General features: G+C 38.8%; 1 long non-coding RNA gene across 1 annotated transcript; it reads left to right on the top strand.

Moving 5' to 3' along the window:
- Window positions 1–5958: 5958 nt before the first annotated feature.
- Window positions 5959–10166, top strand: LOC147638012 (uncharacterized). Its single transcript, XR_015265329.1, has 5 exons — window positions 5959–6089; window positions 6612–6670; window positions 8338–9056; window positions 9190–9543; window positions 9665–10166. It is a non-coding gene; the product is annotated as an uncharacterized LOC147638012 (long non-coding RNA).
- Window positions 10167–16247: the final 6081 nt, after the last annotated feature.

The following is a 16247-nucleotide window of genomic DNA, read 5'->3' as shown; positions in this document are numbered from 1 at the left end:
TTACGAAGTATGCATTTTTTGTGCACACATTTGAACAAATGGTGTGGGGACCTCCAATGTCATGAAAACTGATTTCTGTATAATCCATGCATAAATTAATATTTTTTACTCTGCAAATATGCTTGGTTATATACGATGGGTGTGCTATAACTTATGTTGTGCTTCAATTTTGTCTCTTTGTTCTTAATTGCATGTTTCACTTGACTCCACCATTGTGCATAAAACATAGCCATGCATTAGGTTTTTTATTTAAGATTTCTTGTAGGGGTGTTTCTCTAGGAAACTACAATAAATTAGGCTATTATTTTTCCTGTGTGTCTTTTACATGCATTTTTTAACCCCACGTTTGGACGCTCGGAGGTTTTTGCTTCGAAAATGGATATCCCCGTATAAACATATAAGTTCTCCAAATTATGGGTGTTGCATATTATGTGGAATTCAGAGAAATGTTTCTTTGCAGGTGGATGTCAACGTGGATATAACTTTTGGGATAGCGTGTTGAAGCGTCATGCAAAAGAAGGGCAAGTGATAGTAGAGCTTTATGCAGGATGTGGAGATTGTGCTATGGTAGCGTGTAAATTAAGCATGAACATTGTTTGTATTGATCCCGAAGAGGATGTTATAGAGGGTGTCTTGATGAAGATGTCATTGTAGTGCAATGAATATATTTGTTTACGAGTATTCAAGTGATTGGGTTTAACAATTGTTTATGATTATGTTATGATCTTATTTTACATATGAAAAGAGAGAGAGAGAGAGAGAGAGAGAGAGAGAGAGAGAGAGAGAGAGAGAGAGAGAGAGCAATGCATGTTGGGGTTTTATAATAAGATATCATTGACAATTTCAACGATGTTTGTGTTCAACATGTCATTCAAAGTAATAGAGAATTGACATTTTCTGTATTGTGTGCATGAATAAGGTAGTGTTAAGTTTGTAGACTCGAAGGACCAGTATGCAAAACATGAGTTAAATGTATTGTGTTGAGAAATGAATGATAAGAAGGATTTGAAAAAATGAGTTGGGAAGGGAGAGACAGTGAGACTACTAATGAAATAGATGGAGAAAGAGGGTTAAGGGTCATGGAGACAAGGAGACAAGGAGGAGGGAGGAGAGAGAGAGAGAGTGAGCAATAAGAAGGATATATAGAGAGAGAGAGGGAGAATAGAGAGAGAGAGAGAGAGAGAGAGAGAGAGAGAGAGAGAGAGAGAGAGAGAGAGAGAGAGAGAGAGCACAAAGATAAGGATAGAGAGAGAGAGAGGGAGAATAGAGTGAGCAAAGAGAGAGAGAGAGAGAGAGAGAGAGAGAGAGAGAGGGAGAGGGAGAATAGAGTGAGCAAAGAGAGAGAGAGAGAGAGAGAGAGAGAGAGAGAGAGAGAGAGAGAGAGAGAGCAAAAAGAAGGATATGTAAATATGTGTGCACAAAAAATGCATACTTCGTAAGCAAAAACTTGTATCTTTGTAGTGTAATCTTTACGAACATACGTAAATATGCGCACATAAATTATTTCAGCTACAAAACCATAAACCCAAAAAAGACACACAAAAACCACCCCAAAAGATTTCCATTGCCCATCACTCTCTCCTGTCACATGAAATTTTTGAGCACCTACCCCAACTCCCTCTTTTTTAAAGCTGCCTGGTGGTGAACAAACCTTTGCGTAGCCACTTGAAGTCCCGGTTCAGTTATGTATATGTAGTACAGATGTTTACAAGGCACGTTATCCATCCTAAACTTAAAATCTTCAAAACTCTACGATGGGAATGCACAAATTTTCACCTTGTATGTCTTCCCACGAGCCTCACTTCCCACGATTGATACTAGAAATTCCACGTCCTCATTGGCTTGAATGACATTCCTTTCAATAACTTGACACTGAAGGCTAGCAACCAGGATCATCTTTGCGTCCATATCTTTTGTTACAGCCCTTGAAACAACAACCTTTTTACCTCCACAATGTGTTGGATTGGCATCCATACCATGCAAGTCTCCCGCTTCCCCCTCCATTGTGTCATGGGTAGTTCCAATAACCCTTCCCCTCGAAGGACCAATATTCAATAAATCAAACCCTGAATCCCATAAACCTTCAATCTCTTCCCTCATAAGATTTGTGCCTTATTCCACTGGCCACTCTGTCAGCCTAGAAGCAGGGTTCTCAATGACTATATCACAAGGTTCTCTTGTGTGACACACATCGTCACTCACCACCACAAAACCACACAATCTACTTTCGTACACCACTTGGAAATTAAATGAGTCCCTCGAAGCATGGTGCCGGTACACCCACCAAACCACCTCTCCCTTTGCCACCATCAATAGGCTTATCACATTTCCTACCCTCTCCGAGTAGATAGCATAGACATCTTGTTCCACACCCTAGCTTAGTCCGTCTAATGTCCCACTTGGTTGGGTGAACAATCATCTAAACTCTTTAACTTCTATTAGTGCTTGCCTGATAGCCTGTCTATGAGAACCTCTCTGGACCGGTCGAGTAACATACTCATACTTAGGCCGATGAGATCTGTTTTCTTGATGGGTATGCCAATGCCTCCTGCTCGCTGTCTATGTACTGTTCTAGCTTCACCATCCGTAGAAGCTCTCCTCTTTGCTGCATTGAGCTTCACGCCTGCTTCATTGGTGAGGTCAATTACTATCTCGAGGTGCGATTGAGGTAGACCCTGTAGAAGCTCTCCTTTTTTTTAGCTTCTCAAGACCAGGCCCTGTGCGTTGGCGTCCACCTCTCAAATAAGCATCATATCTTGCACTTTGTAGTAGGCAAGCAGTGAGGTCATTCTCATAGGGATCAAATAGTGTAATGCATTTCACACCATCATTTGCTCTACTAGCCAGCTTCCATGAATAGGCTCTACTAGATTAGCCCGAGGCACCAAAAACTTGTCATTGTATTTCATAGCCTGCAAAAAAAATAAAAAACTCATAAAGTACACATGCATGTTTCTCAAATAATAATCTGAATGCATAGCAACTTGTGTTATTACCTCAACCATGTATTCTCCCAATGTGCTACTCTAGCATGCCACCACACAAGTCATGTTTCCAAGATGGTTATCTTTGATTTGTCCACATGCCTGCTCCTTAGCCAATTCCTCAAACCATCAAGTTCAAATTCTATGACATGTTCCGATGGTGCACCTTTCTATTGCCGGTATCTGAATTTGAACTCGTCTTTGCAAATGGGGTGGAATACATGCAATTGCATGTTTGTGAAGACTTTGTTCACAAACATGCAATTGCATGTTTGTGAAGACTTTGTTCCCAATGGAAAGAGCAAGAGCGCTCTCTTCCTTTCATCTCCTTGTCTGAGCCACCATTATACACAGTTCTTACTATACGCCAATTTGCTTGAGCTTCATCTCCCATAAACCCCCTAGATTGTGCCTTTTTATATCCCTCTCTCTCCATGACTCAGTTAAGAAGCTCCTAAAACAATGTTTGTGCTTCAGTGTCCTCTACTTTGAATTCCCAAATGGCTATTGTTTGCATCTCTTGGACAAAAGGATTATGAACATGGCATACCATTATTGACCAATCTATCACTCTCTTCACAAAGTAAAAAAAGATCCAACAACCTCCTAGTTCTCCCTTAGGTCTCATTTTGTTAACTAGTTCAACTCCATTTCCAGGCCCTTGAGAAGACATTTTGAAAACATGACATTCCAGCTGACCTAGGAAGACCATGCTCTAGAAGAAGTAAAAGAGCAACTGACGCTTCATGTCCAATATTGCTTCCATGTGTCTAGAGTTCTAGCCCCTCTCTACTTTTGCTTCTTTCCTCCACCTAGATAGTTTTCTTTTATCAAGCAGAGGTATAAGCCTAGCAAGTGTGTTACCCGAGACATGGTTAGACAATTGCTTGCTACTAATGTATCTCCAAACAAAGCTGAATCCATTACTACTTCTTTTGCTAGTTTTTTTTGTATGGCCTTTGGTCGCCCTTAAAGATACTATCTTACCAGGTTCTCTACTCTACTCTTTGCATCATTCATTGAGCTACTGGCAGCTCCCTCTGCAAACTGGATGCTTGTGAAACCCAATATGGATGCCTCCATGGGATACTTTTTGCTCACCAATGTCCTCTAGGTAGCATAGAATAAGCTTACAAGGACACTCAAACACACATTTGCGAGGGGCACAGTAGAAAAAGCTTTTAACAGTTCCAAAGTTCTCCATAGACATACCAACAGGAAAAACCTTGGATTGGCCGACCCAATGAGTTTCGTTTCTTATTTTTGTTCTTTGAAGCCCTAGCAAGAAGCATTTATACACTGCAAGTATCCACCACATTTTCTTATTCTCACTTTGCCTTGAAAGCCTGACATATTAGATGACCTCGTCAACCCAAACATGCCCATCAGACTTGGTCTCCATCCCTACTATGTTTCGCCCTTCTTTGATTGGAGGAAGCTCAAACATCACATTCTCATCATACCTAGATGGGAGCTCTTGAACTTGCTCTATCTTGCCTACCAACAGGAAGCTCAAAAGGAGGCTATTTTTCTTGGGCAAGTTTCTAATTAAACTCACGACAGTGAACTCTCAGAACCACCGCCCACAGTGCTCACTCCTTGCCTCTCTTCCTTGCCTCTCTAATGACTCTAAATATCCTTCATTTTCTACCATGCATGTTTCCTATGCTTTGAAACTCTCCTTGGTCTCAAAGTTGCAAACCTAATCAGCTTTGTCGCTTTCTCCAGTCTCTACCTTGAAAGTTACCCCATCCTTACTACTTTCCATTGCTTCCACCTTATAACCATCACTTCCAAGAATTTTTTTCCTGGAGATAATGAAGCACCTACCAAACTGGATGTCTAAGTGGAAATCACCCCCAAAGCTCCTATTGATTCTAGGAAGTTCATAGAACAATCCATCTTGCTCCCCCCCCCAACTAGCTGATGCATAGAAACTGTTTGCTCATTGTATGAAAATAAAGCAGCCAACCATTTAGCAGACACCTCCACAACCCCATTCTCTGTGGTAATCTCTATCTCTTTGATTTTTTTTCCATCTCCAATAAGAGAAAACTCCATATTTTTGCTTACCAAGACAGAAACTGTAGATGAAACTTCCACCAAAAAGGTTTAATCATAAATAGTTATGAGTTGTGAATTAGTAATAATGGTAATAAGGTGCATTTGTCAAATTATTTTGTACATTGATGGTAATGATGGCGGCAAAGATATGGCATTACTCATGAATTTAATGAAAAGTATTCTAAAAAAAGCACGTCAAGAATTTGATTAAACTATTTTACTTATAAATTATCTCAGAAATGATTTTAAACAATATCCAATATCAATAAACTTTTTTAATAAAATATCTTTCATGGAAAACTTATTATCTAATATACGTTTTTCTAAGATATTTATTAAAGAAACTTTTGAGTGAAATATCTAATATACATTTTAATGAAATATCTTATATTGACAACTAATTAGCTAATATACATTTTGCTAAGATAGTTCTAATGGCTATTAGCAACTATAGCTAACATCATAAAACTAGTTCTTTTGTTAATTGTCATTCTAAAGTCAATTTTATTACATGAGACTTATACTACATGTCAAGCTCGTGCAAGAAATCTGTAAACTTATACAACATTCAATGAAATATAATATTCCATCACTTTGAACAATTTAACGAGCTTTAATAAGTTTGGTATAATATTCAATTCTTTATACCTTTCAATATCCATTTAGTATCTATTAGTTAAACAATATCAATTTAAATTATAAAATAATATTAAATCAAAAATTATGAAGAGCTATTTAAAAAATCTATGTTATTTATCAACTAATATCAAATAACAATAATTCAATCTATTACCACTGATGTAAATATCATACTCAAACCCACCAAATGCATTAAATAACATCCAACGGCCTAGAAGTTAACATTCTATAATTTGATTAAGTCCAAGTTTATCAAAGAGATCAAGGTCTATTTAGTTTACATATGAGACTAAGGTCCAAAGTGAGAAGCTATGTTAAAAAGTGGCTTGTAGAGATAAGCATGGAGGAAAAAGAAGGGGCTCTACATCATCTGCGGCACATATCCCTCTCCTCTCCTCTGTGGTAAGTGTTCAGATCTTTGTCTTAGATGGTCTCTTTGTATGCGTGGGTATTAGCCATGGGGGGTAGTTCGCTACCCCCTAGAAGGAGTTAAAGGCCTTCAACCCCATGAGCTGAGCTTCTCTCATGGATAATTGCCAAGCCCTCAAGAAGGGACCAAAAGTCGCAAGCAAACTACCCCCTAGCGTTGATTTTTGAAGCCCATCATGGGCATTTTCTACTGCTTCGTACCTATTTTGTTAAGAGCTTTGAGCTTGATGGTGTTAGCTATTTTGCATGAATGAAGTCTTTGCATGTTTTAGAGCCCAAAATCTGTCTTCTCTTATGAATGGGAAGCCTAATAAAAGAAGCTTGCTTTCTCTCATAGTATGGGGATAGTGCAAGGATTTCAATTGAGGTGTCACACAGAGTTTGTAATATGGTCAAGAGCCAAATTTTGTAGTTGTATATGCATTATTGTTTTATGTGTATAATATTTTTGTAGCAAGGGCTATTGAAGGAAAGAAAAAAACCCTATTCATGCAGGAAAAATCAAACAATACAAGGGTTTGTGCAGAGTCATGTGGCCGATGAAGAAGGGAGGGGTAAGTCATGCTTCTCCTCTGATTTGTTGGCTTTGATGCGATTGAAGAAGCATATATCCATATATTCGTAGTTGCTTTGTGTAAGGCCTGGGGGTAGTTCGTCGACGAACTACCCCCATAAGGAGCAAATCATGCGCATTTTGGTTTCTGTTTGTACAAACGATGGACATGCTGCTGCTAAAACAGTTGTGAGAATAAGATGAGCTTCGTGGCAATGATGACCCTTGGTTCATGCAAATATGACTTGCAAGTTCATAGCGTTACCATGCACACATCGCAAAAGCTCCACACCACTCTCTTTACCATGCATGGTAGCCACCTCATACCGATTGAAAGTTGGGACATTAGTTGAGATTTGAGAGATAGATATGGCTTAATTTTGAATGTGAGAGATGTACTAGTCTAGTTGGGCTGTTTGAATGGGTAGGCATTATTGCTATCTCTAAACTTTGGGTGTATTTGATGAGCAGCTGTTTGTTTGAAACTAGCCTTGGTGATTGTCTTGAAAGTTCCTCTGAAGGCTATGTGGGTGGCTATGTGATCTACATTATTCATCATGTCCTTACTATGGCAGGCTCTTAACAAGCCCTTCATCTTATATGGTGTGTAGAAGAAGCTCGACAGTCGGTAGTTTGTGGGCTTCAATGCAATGATTGCATTCGTATCTGCAATGATTGCAAATATGAATGCATCAATCAATTATGTTTATGCACGCATGAAAGTTTGCATATGTGGATCATAACAACTACTTGATTGCTCTATTGAGGGGATGTGAAGTGCCCACAAAGGATTACATGACCGAGAAAATTACCTTGATGTACACGGCTTCTACACTATAACTCTCGAAAAAGAAAAAGAAACATACCCGGTGGTGGCTCTGCAACATGAATGCCACCCTTTGTTCCTCTCCATCCTCCAAGTCTGATACTTCCTCACTTGAACAGGAGGCCTTACAGGGCCCCTCAAATTGGATTTTCTAGGAGCTTTACCTTCCCCTACTTGTTGATCATGTTCTTCCTCTACCTTGTTTAGCAGCGTCTGGAGCCCCGCCACTTTCACTTGTGATGTATCCTTAGACGTTCTTCTTTTCAAACCTGCAGTTCTTTTTAAGGATGCCTCAACAAGTTTCACCTGAAGCCTTTTCCAGTAAGATCGTTCTTGGATTTTACATTCCTTAGTTTCATTGTCTGAGGAGATTCATCATCGTATGCTTTCGGGAAATCCACAAGTTCTGACGATATATGCCCTATTATATCCTTTTGTATTCACTTGGTTTGACTATAGTTTCAAAGAGATGCTCTGAAGGCCCATTTGGTTTACACTTACAATACTGATGAGGTTCTTAACCACAACATCATCTGCTTCACTAGATGCTTTTGGGGGTATTCGCTGGTGAACTACCCCCTAGAGACTATGCCCCCCTTCAAGCTTGGTCTCCATCCCTACTATATCTACTATATTAAAAGCATGTGCTCACATACTAGCTTTAAACTAAGGCATGATATTTCATATTAGTATTTTTAAATGGGGTTTTGACTTAGACCCATTCATAGTTAATTCTCTAGTTTGCATGTATGTCAAGGGTGGTAACACACCTTGTGCATCCATGGTGTTCATAAAGGAGGTGTATTTGACCACGTGCCTTTTTTCTTGTGTATTCTTTGTAGGTTGAGATGACAAAGAAGAGAAAAACAACAACATCAAGGCCCAGTCCTAAAAAGAAGAAATGGTATAACATTGGATCATCATCTGGGACATGTCAAGAACAAACTATGAGCACTGAGGGAAGTGAGAATGTTGAAAAAACCCTTTGCATTGATACTGGTTAATCCTATTGATGCTTTGTCAATCAATGAAGTAGAAGAGGAAATGGATGTAATTCCTCAAGTGGTTGTGAAGTAACAAACAATGATCTTTTGTAGAGTGTCACTATCAACCCAGGTGTTGATGTCCCTTTGGTGCCATTATGCAAATGCATTATAAATCCACATGTAAGGGATCTCTACCATGATTTGTCAAAATTGAAAAGAGTTTTTGCACATAAGGGTTACAAGCCATATAAAGGGGTGTTCATTCTTTCTCTAGTATTACCTGACGGTAGTTCAAAGGATGTCACAGATGACATTGTGAAGTCATAGGACAAGCATTGGCAAGACATCAATGTAGAATTTGAGGAGCAGTTGAAAATGAGGCAAGTGTGGTCTATACTTCAAGGCAAAATGTTCTATTTGTGGGAAGGTAATCATAGAACTGCTTCATGGATGGAGTGTATAGAAGAAGAGTTCAAGACTAATAGAGTCAAACATCCTCATATTCGAGCGGATTTTATCGTACCTAGTAAAGAGGAAGAGTTGGTTTTGATGGCGTCTCTTCAATGCTTGAACATGTAAGTTTTTGGCCTCTTGCAGATGTTTTAAACTTGTTTAGACCTTTTTTGTGGTATCTTTTCCTAATAATTGTCCTTCTTATGTGGTAATGCTTCGTCTATGGGCTTTGTCTTTTGGTTTTGGTTTTTGTAGCGTGAATGAAGAGGCCATTGTGACCACAAACTTAAAGGATTACCTCTATCACATTATGATTGTTTGCTCATGTGATGAGGGGCCCCTCATGGGGTTAACTTTAGTGAACAAGAAAAGACGCAGGTTGAGACAAAAGAGAGAATGAGGCAAAACTTGGAAAGAAAGTTTGGTATCCATTGACACAAGCTATTCTTGGAAAGTAGATTGATATTTCTTCTCACATAAATGATGAAATGGATTCTCAGTGGCATATTGGGTATGTGTATAGGGTAAATGGACTTCCAAAGGAAGACTATGCTGGACAAGTTGTTAAAGAAGACACACACAAGGTCTTACACCCGAAATATGACAAGGGTATGTGGATTGGGTTTCCTATTGAGATCTTGTTATGGTTCAATAAGTCAAAGTTAAAAGGTATGCTTAAGGTAATTAAGATTTGATTCAATTTATTATATTGGATATATTTTTAATGTAGCTCTTATCTATGGTGAACCCTTCAAACAAGGATGACTGGTTTGAGGTGCTTTGGGCTCTACCATTTGAAATCACAGAGTTTAGGATTACCATCGAGAAACTCTACTCCATTTCATCAGTGGCATCATCAAAAGGGTTGAAAATGTGGTTGCTTATTCTCCTTGTTGGAAGGGTGAGAATATGAGATAGTCTTTTGGGATGCCAATGGGTAATCATGTGTTCATTCCTTACATTGCGAAAGAGGTTTGGATGGATCAATTATTGGAGGAGTCAAATCGTTTGCTCTCACAGGTTACTAACTCAACAAATGGATCTGACATTGTTATTGTGCTACCAGAAGAGCCTTAAGTTGATAGTTACTACTGTGACATAGTAGCATAATATAGAGGGGTCTTATATCATGCATTTGAGACACATATGAATGTGGCCACTCCTGTGGCTAATCATGTGGACATGCAGAATTCAGCTAGACGCTTGCTATCAACGGAGAATATGTTTTTTCAATACTCTGTGATATTGTGTGTTGACATCATTTATCTTTGCTATTATTTCATTTAAAGACTCACCTTGGTGTACATATTCTTGATGCATCTGATTGAAAATAAGAATAATATAAAAATGCCTAGGTTTGTAAGGCATGGACAAACCATGAACCTCCCCAATTTTGTATATACACTTCGCCTATTTTTAGAGAGAATGGTCAGTCGAATGGGACTTTTTTGTTGATTGATTATGAAAGGAAAAAATGCCTGTGGTGGTTAGACACAAAAAAAGAATCATGTGTTGAAGAGAAGGTGGCACATTTGAAACATTTGAAGGGGGAGTATATGTCAGATTTCGGTTCATCAGGGGAGTTGTATGCCGAAAACAAAAAAGTAGATTGAGGAGGAGCTTCAAGCAATGAAAGAGAAGGAAGAGAGGGAGTGCAAAGAAGTGGCCAACAAGGGAGTTCGACCTTCCAAGCATTCTATAAGTATGATTGAACATCTCATGGAAAGCCACAACTTAATTGTATGTATGGTTTGGTCTTTGCGGCATATTGATGTTCCTTGTCCAATTCAATCAATAGTGCATCTTTTGTTGTTGCTACTTTATGGGATAGGCAACTATGAGGAAACACTTATTGTTCTAAAGAAGAGGTCTAACACATTCTAACCTCTTGCTACATTCACAAGCATGAAAAGTGTCGGATCTTCAAAGAGTATAAAAGTTTGGCCATATGACTATAATGCTCTTGGTAGGAAAATCTTACCTGATAATTATAACCATGGTTTTGAAATTATGCATTGCTTTTACTTGGATCAAGGGAGTGGACCTAAGCTAAGGGCTTCAAAAGAGAAGAAATATGGTGTGGAATACAAGGTAATAATGCATTCCATCATACATTCATTGGTTGTATTCTTGGTATAAGGGCTCGTTTTGAATCATTCTTATTTGAATGTTTGAAGATATGCACGATCACAATGTTCACTTTGCACAAGTGTGAAAAAAGCCCTCAAGTTTACATGCAACAAATGGAAAAGGTAGTCTTTTTCCTATGTCTTTGGGATTTCTTTTTAAAAGCTTGTCTATTTCTTAAAAGAACTTGTGCGTTTAAGTAATGATTGGTGTTCTATTTGTATGATTTGGTTAACAAGTTTACAAAATTACTGCTCTAAGATATATCCACAGATGCGATGACACACTACTTGCCATCATCGAGTAGAGCTAAGAGGGCAAGCAAGAGCGACGGATGGCGGGGGCCACTTAAGAAAAGCGCTCCCTATATGATACTATTTTTGGAGGCATTGTGTCCACAGAAGGGATCGCTTCTTAAGCTGGGGGGGACTGGCCCTTTCATATGCACACATGTAGACCTTGCCTTGTCGTGGACTTGGACATATATATGGAGTACTTGACGCCTTAGGTGGATGATTTTTTGGGCTCCCAGAAATCTACTACATTGGATGTGGACAAGTAAGATGATGATGAGGTGCATATTGATATCCCAAATGTGCCAGCAAACTAGTGAGTATTATATGATGTCATTGGCATTTGTCATCAAACTGTGTTATTGCACTTTCATTGCAGAGATTGTTGACTATGAAGTGCTTTGCCTTGTTATGCTAAGTAGATCGCTCGTAGGATAGCACAAGATCCTCACTATGATCGACAGGTGGTGGATAGTTGCAAATTTGCATGTAATCCTTTTGTGGAAATAGTGCTATAAAGGATTAGTGGAACCATGACTTCACTTTTTTGGCCTTTTGATATTATGCACGTGGGATTTTTTGTCTATGCTAAGCATTTATGAGACTTTTTGGTCCTCGTACTCTATGGCTACGTGACATATACTACCTTTCTATAGCGAATTATTCTATGGCTTTGTTATAATTAGACTTTCTTTTATGGTTGTGATTTGGACACTTTTAGGGTGCTTCGTTGAATGAAAACCAATTTGTTGTGTTCAAAATTGGACTAAATTTGTTTTGAAGATTTGAGAATATTTTGTTTCATTTGTTGAGCTCCTAGTGTTTGTGCCATAAACTACCTATCCGAGCACGTTTCTTTATGGCTTTTTTGCAAGTGGACATGCTTTAATGGTTGTGATTTGGATGTCTTTATGATGCTTCATGGCTTTTGAAAACCAATTTGTAGTTGTTTGGTTTGTTGAGTTGCTAGTGTTTGTACCATATGCTAATAATCTATGGCACATTCCTCTATGGCTTTGTTATAAGAGAACGTGCTTTTGTGGTTGTGATTTAGATACCTTTTTGATGCTTCATGGCTATAAAAACCAATTTGTTGTATTGGAAATTGGTTTCAACTTGTTTTGACAATTTACTTTTATGGATAGCTCATTAGTGACCTAAATTCAGCATTATTGGTTTCTTGCATGGGAAGCAAGATTTGAAGCTAGTGGTTCATCCATTAACGTCTTCTCCATAGCAAAATGCTTGTTTTCACAAAGAATCAAGCCTAGGATTACTAGTTTGACATAGATTTCACAAAGCATCAAGCCTAGGATGATTAGTTAATTAGAAATCTGGTTTAGAAATACTACTCATGGAAGTTTCTTGGAGAACTAGGTGAAAGTTTGGATTAGAAATTTTTTCGCTCATATGTTTTTGCTTAGAATACTAACACCTGGTAGTAGTAGCAACAAGGGCTAAATGCAAGCTATGTGTCTTCAAAACCAAGAAAGTAATACTTACCCCTACAAGCTGCTTCCTCCAATGGGGATATCTAGTACGCCACCAATTAAGCGAACAATCCAAAGTTTGCAATAGTGACTTTATCGTTCATCCACCACGATCTAATGTGTTTGTATTTCAAAAGTGCCTCTTCTTCACTCAATGCACAACGCCACTAATGGCGTAGTCGCTTGTGCTCTTCTTGAAAATTCATGACCACATATTGTACTATTTGTGTTGGAATTAGGGTTGCCGAAAAGCACACAAAGCTTGGAGAAGAAGAAGCAAGAATGCACACAACACAAAGTGTATTCGATTGTGTCAATGTACAAAAGATAAGTTAGCCCTAGAAGGATGGGCGTATATACAAGCCGGGGGAAAAAACCTCCTAAAGAGAGAAAAAGTGCCCCGACGGTCCTAAGTGTGTTCACACACATCACTGCCTATATATATATATTGTTGGAATTAGGGTTGCAGGAAAGCACACAAAGCTTGGAGAAGAAGAAGCAAGAATGCACACAACACAAAGTGTATTCGATTGTGTCAATGTACAAAAGATAAGTTAGCCCTAGAAGGATGGGCGTATATACAAGCCGGGGAAAAAAACCTCCTAAAGAGGGAAAAAGTGCCCCGGCGGTCCTAAGTGTGTTCACACACATCACTGCCTATATATATATATATGGCAACAAATCCCCCCTGGGAGTGATGGTGTGAACGAGAGCTGGCACTCATGTATAGGGGAGTGCCATGCCCGAAGTAGATCAGTCCACAAAGGGGAGCAAGCCCAAAGCTTTGCGAAAAGCTTTGAACTTCTCACGAGGAAGCGCCTTTGTGAAAAGATCGGCGAGGTTGTCCTGTGTTGGCACATAGGCCAAGCTGATCTCTCTTGCTGAGAGTCTCTCCCTGATGTATAAAGAAGGCTGTGGAAAAAGTTTATCAAATGTTCTTTGGGTTTGAAATATGAAGACAAATCTCTTTTTTGTCTTGGCCATCATAGACCGTGACTTGCGGGTTCACTTTGACAAGAATGGTACATTCATTCTTGATGAGGATAAAAAGTCATACAAAGGGCATTCAAAGGAACAACTTGTATGAAATTTTAGCATTTGCAGTCTAGGCCGATTCAGGTGGCAAAAAAATATGGCATGAGAGATATGGGCATCTCAGTATGCAGATCTTTCAGAGATGTAGAAAGGTAAGATAGTTGAGCAATTGTTACCAATTTCTAATAGTCCGAATGTATGTGAATCTTGCATGATGGGTAAGTAGCACCAAAAACCTTGTCTACAAGAGACCAATTTTAGGGCCAAAGCTTCTCTTTATGCTCATCTTTGTGGAAAGATGATGATGATTGCTATTACACTTAGAGGTTCTTCTTATTTTTTCACATTGATAGATGATTACAATAGGAAATTTGGGTGTATTTAAGGAAAAGTCTCAGGCTTTTGGATAATTTAAGAAATGGTGTGCTTTGGTTGAATGTGAGAGGGGAACCAACTTGAAGTAGTTCAGAATAGATTGAGGAGGAGATTTCATATCTGATGAATTCTTAGGTTTTTACAAGGAAAGAGGCATAAAAAGTGGTAATTTACTACCACTTACACTTCGTAAAATAGAGTTGCAAAGCCCAAAAATCACGTTATGATAACAAGGAGCAGGATTATGGGAAGGAATCTTTCTAAATTCTTTTAGGCAGAGATAGTTGACATGGTTGTGTAGATTCCTAAGAGAAGTGCAGCAAAGGCCCTACAAATAAAGGCCATCAAAGGGTTGACTTTGGTAGGCCTTCTACACACTTCAAAATTTTTGGGTGTGGATATTATGTACATGTTCTAGATGCTCAGAGAACCAAATTAGATACCAAAAAACCAAAAGTGCATCTTCTTGGGTTATACATGGAGTTAAAAGATATTGGCTCTATGACCTTAGGAAAAGAAGATCATAGTGAGCCATGATGTGGTATTTCAAGAATAACCACGTTAGATGGAGGAGGAGATTTCCTCTTCTTCATTGTGCAACAAGGAAATCACAAAAGCAATAGAATTTTTACGTATAGCATGGACTTTCTCACATTCCGATGGAGGGAAGTTCAAGTCAAGAGCTTATCTTAGCCTTGCTGAAGTATGTGTCATTGGGTCTTGCCTTTGAGCCATAAATGCAACTTCCCAATGTGGGTGCGCTAGCTCCCATTCACCATCACATCATCAATCTATTGTCACATTGGAATGTTCCTACCAAAGGGGTGAAGGGAGGGCTCTCAATGCCTAGATGGAGGCAAAAGAAGAGACCCGTCTTCACGATGGTTCTCTCTCACAAAGGCAGGGGAAGAAGAAGAAGCTATTGTAAGAAAAAAACCTACAATCAAACCTATCTGGCATGCATCCATGAAGTAAGCAAGATTCAATAGTAGCAAGAAAGAGGAGGGAAGAAGGAGAGCTCACAAGAAAACTAATGTAAGGGAATGATTGTGTATTGGTTATTGTAAAATATGACTTATATACAAATGACTAGTTTTTACACTAGGTTGGCCAAACTTAAAAATGGTCCGGCCTATATTACTAGTGTTACATATAAGTATGTAAAGTCGAGCCTATATTACTAGTGTTACAAAAGTATGTACAGTCCATGGACTTTTCCTATTTGACATTAAGCTCATAGTAAGGTTGCTTTATATGTTCCAGAGCCATCTTACAAAAGTTAAGTATTTGTTCGCATGGGTAAGATGAAAAAGTGCCTTACGGTAGGTTTGGCACAAGTGAAACCATGTTAACATATAGAGTGGTTACAACACTCCCCTTTCTAATGGTATGACCACATCTTCACGTTACCCAAGTTAGAGGTGAAGCTGCTCCGAAAGTGGATGAAAGGTCTAGGGTATGCCATGGAGTTGGCAATTGAGGTTAAGTGGCTAGTTTAGGTTTGATCCATAGCTAGATGTAGGGCAAAGTGATGGGGAGCTTTGGGTAGCCTTGTAGAGGTGGCATGGAAAGAAATAGGTAATGTAGAGGTGTTTCTACGCATTTGTTTATAGCAGTTGTGGTGGACATGGTGAGGACCCTTTAGTAGTTGGTAGAAGCAGTCTACACCCTGTGATTGGTAGAATGAGTGCTAGGACCCCATGGAATCATTAGTACCGGTAGATGAAGGTCTAGGGCATCTTGGTGTGATAAGATATTATCCCCAGATGGGGCAATTCTTGACAAATATGTTAGTCAAGGCAAAGTGACATTGTAATCTCACAAACTCAACGTGTAAATGACTTAGAAAGACTACAATAATCTTAAGAAGAGGTTACATAGTTAAGACAAACTAACAAGAATTTAGAGGAACATGCACTCCAAAAAACCCAACTAAAAAGTACTCTTTTTAGATTAAGAGTGAGATCTAGACAGCTTAAGAGTGTTACATGCT

This window comes from Cibotium barometz, chromosome 5 (assembly GCF_041138505.1).
Source record: "Cibotium barometz isolate CiBa-2024 chromosome 5, ASM4113850v1, whole genome shotgun sequence".
Lineage (NCBI taxonomy): Eukaryota > Viridiplantae > Streptophyta > Polypodiopsida > Cyatheales > Cibotiaceae > Cibotium > Cibotium barometz.
Note: the sequence above shows the minus strand (reverse complement) of the source record. Positions and strands in the feature narration are given on the sequence as shown.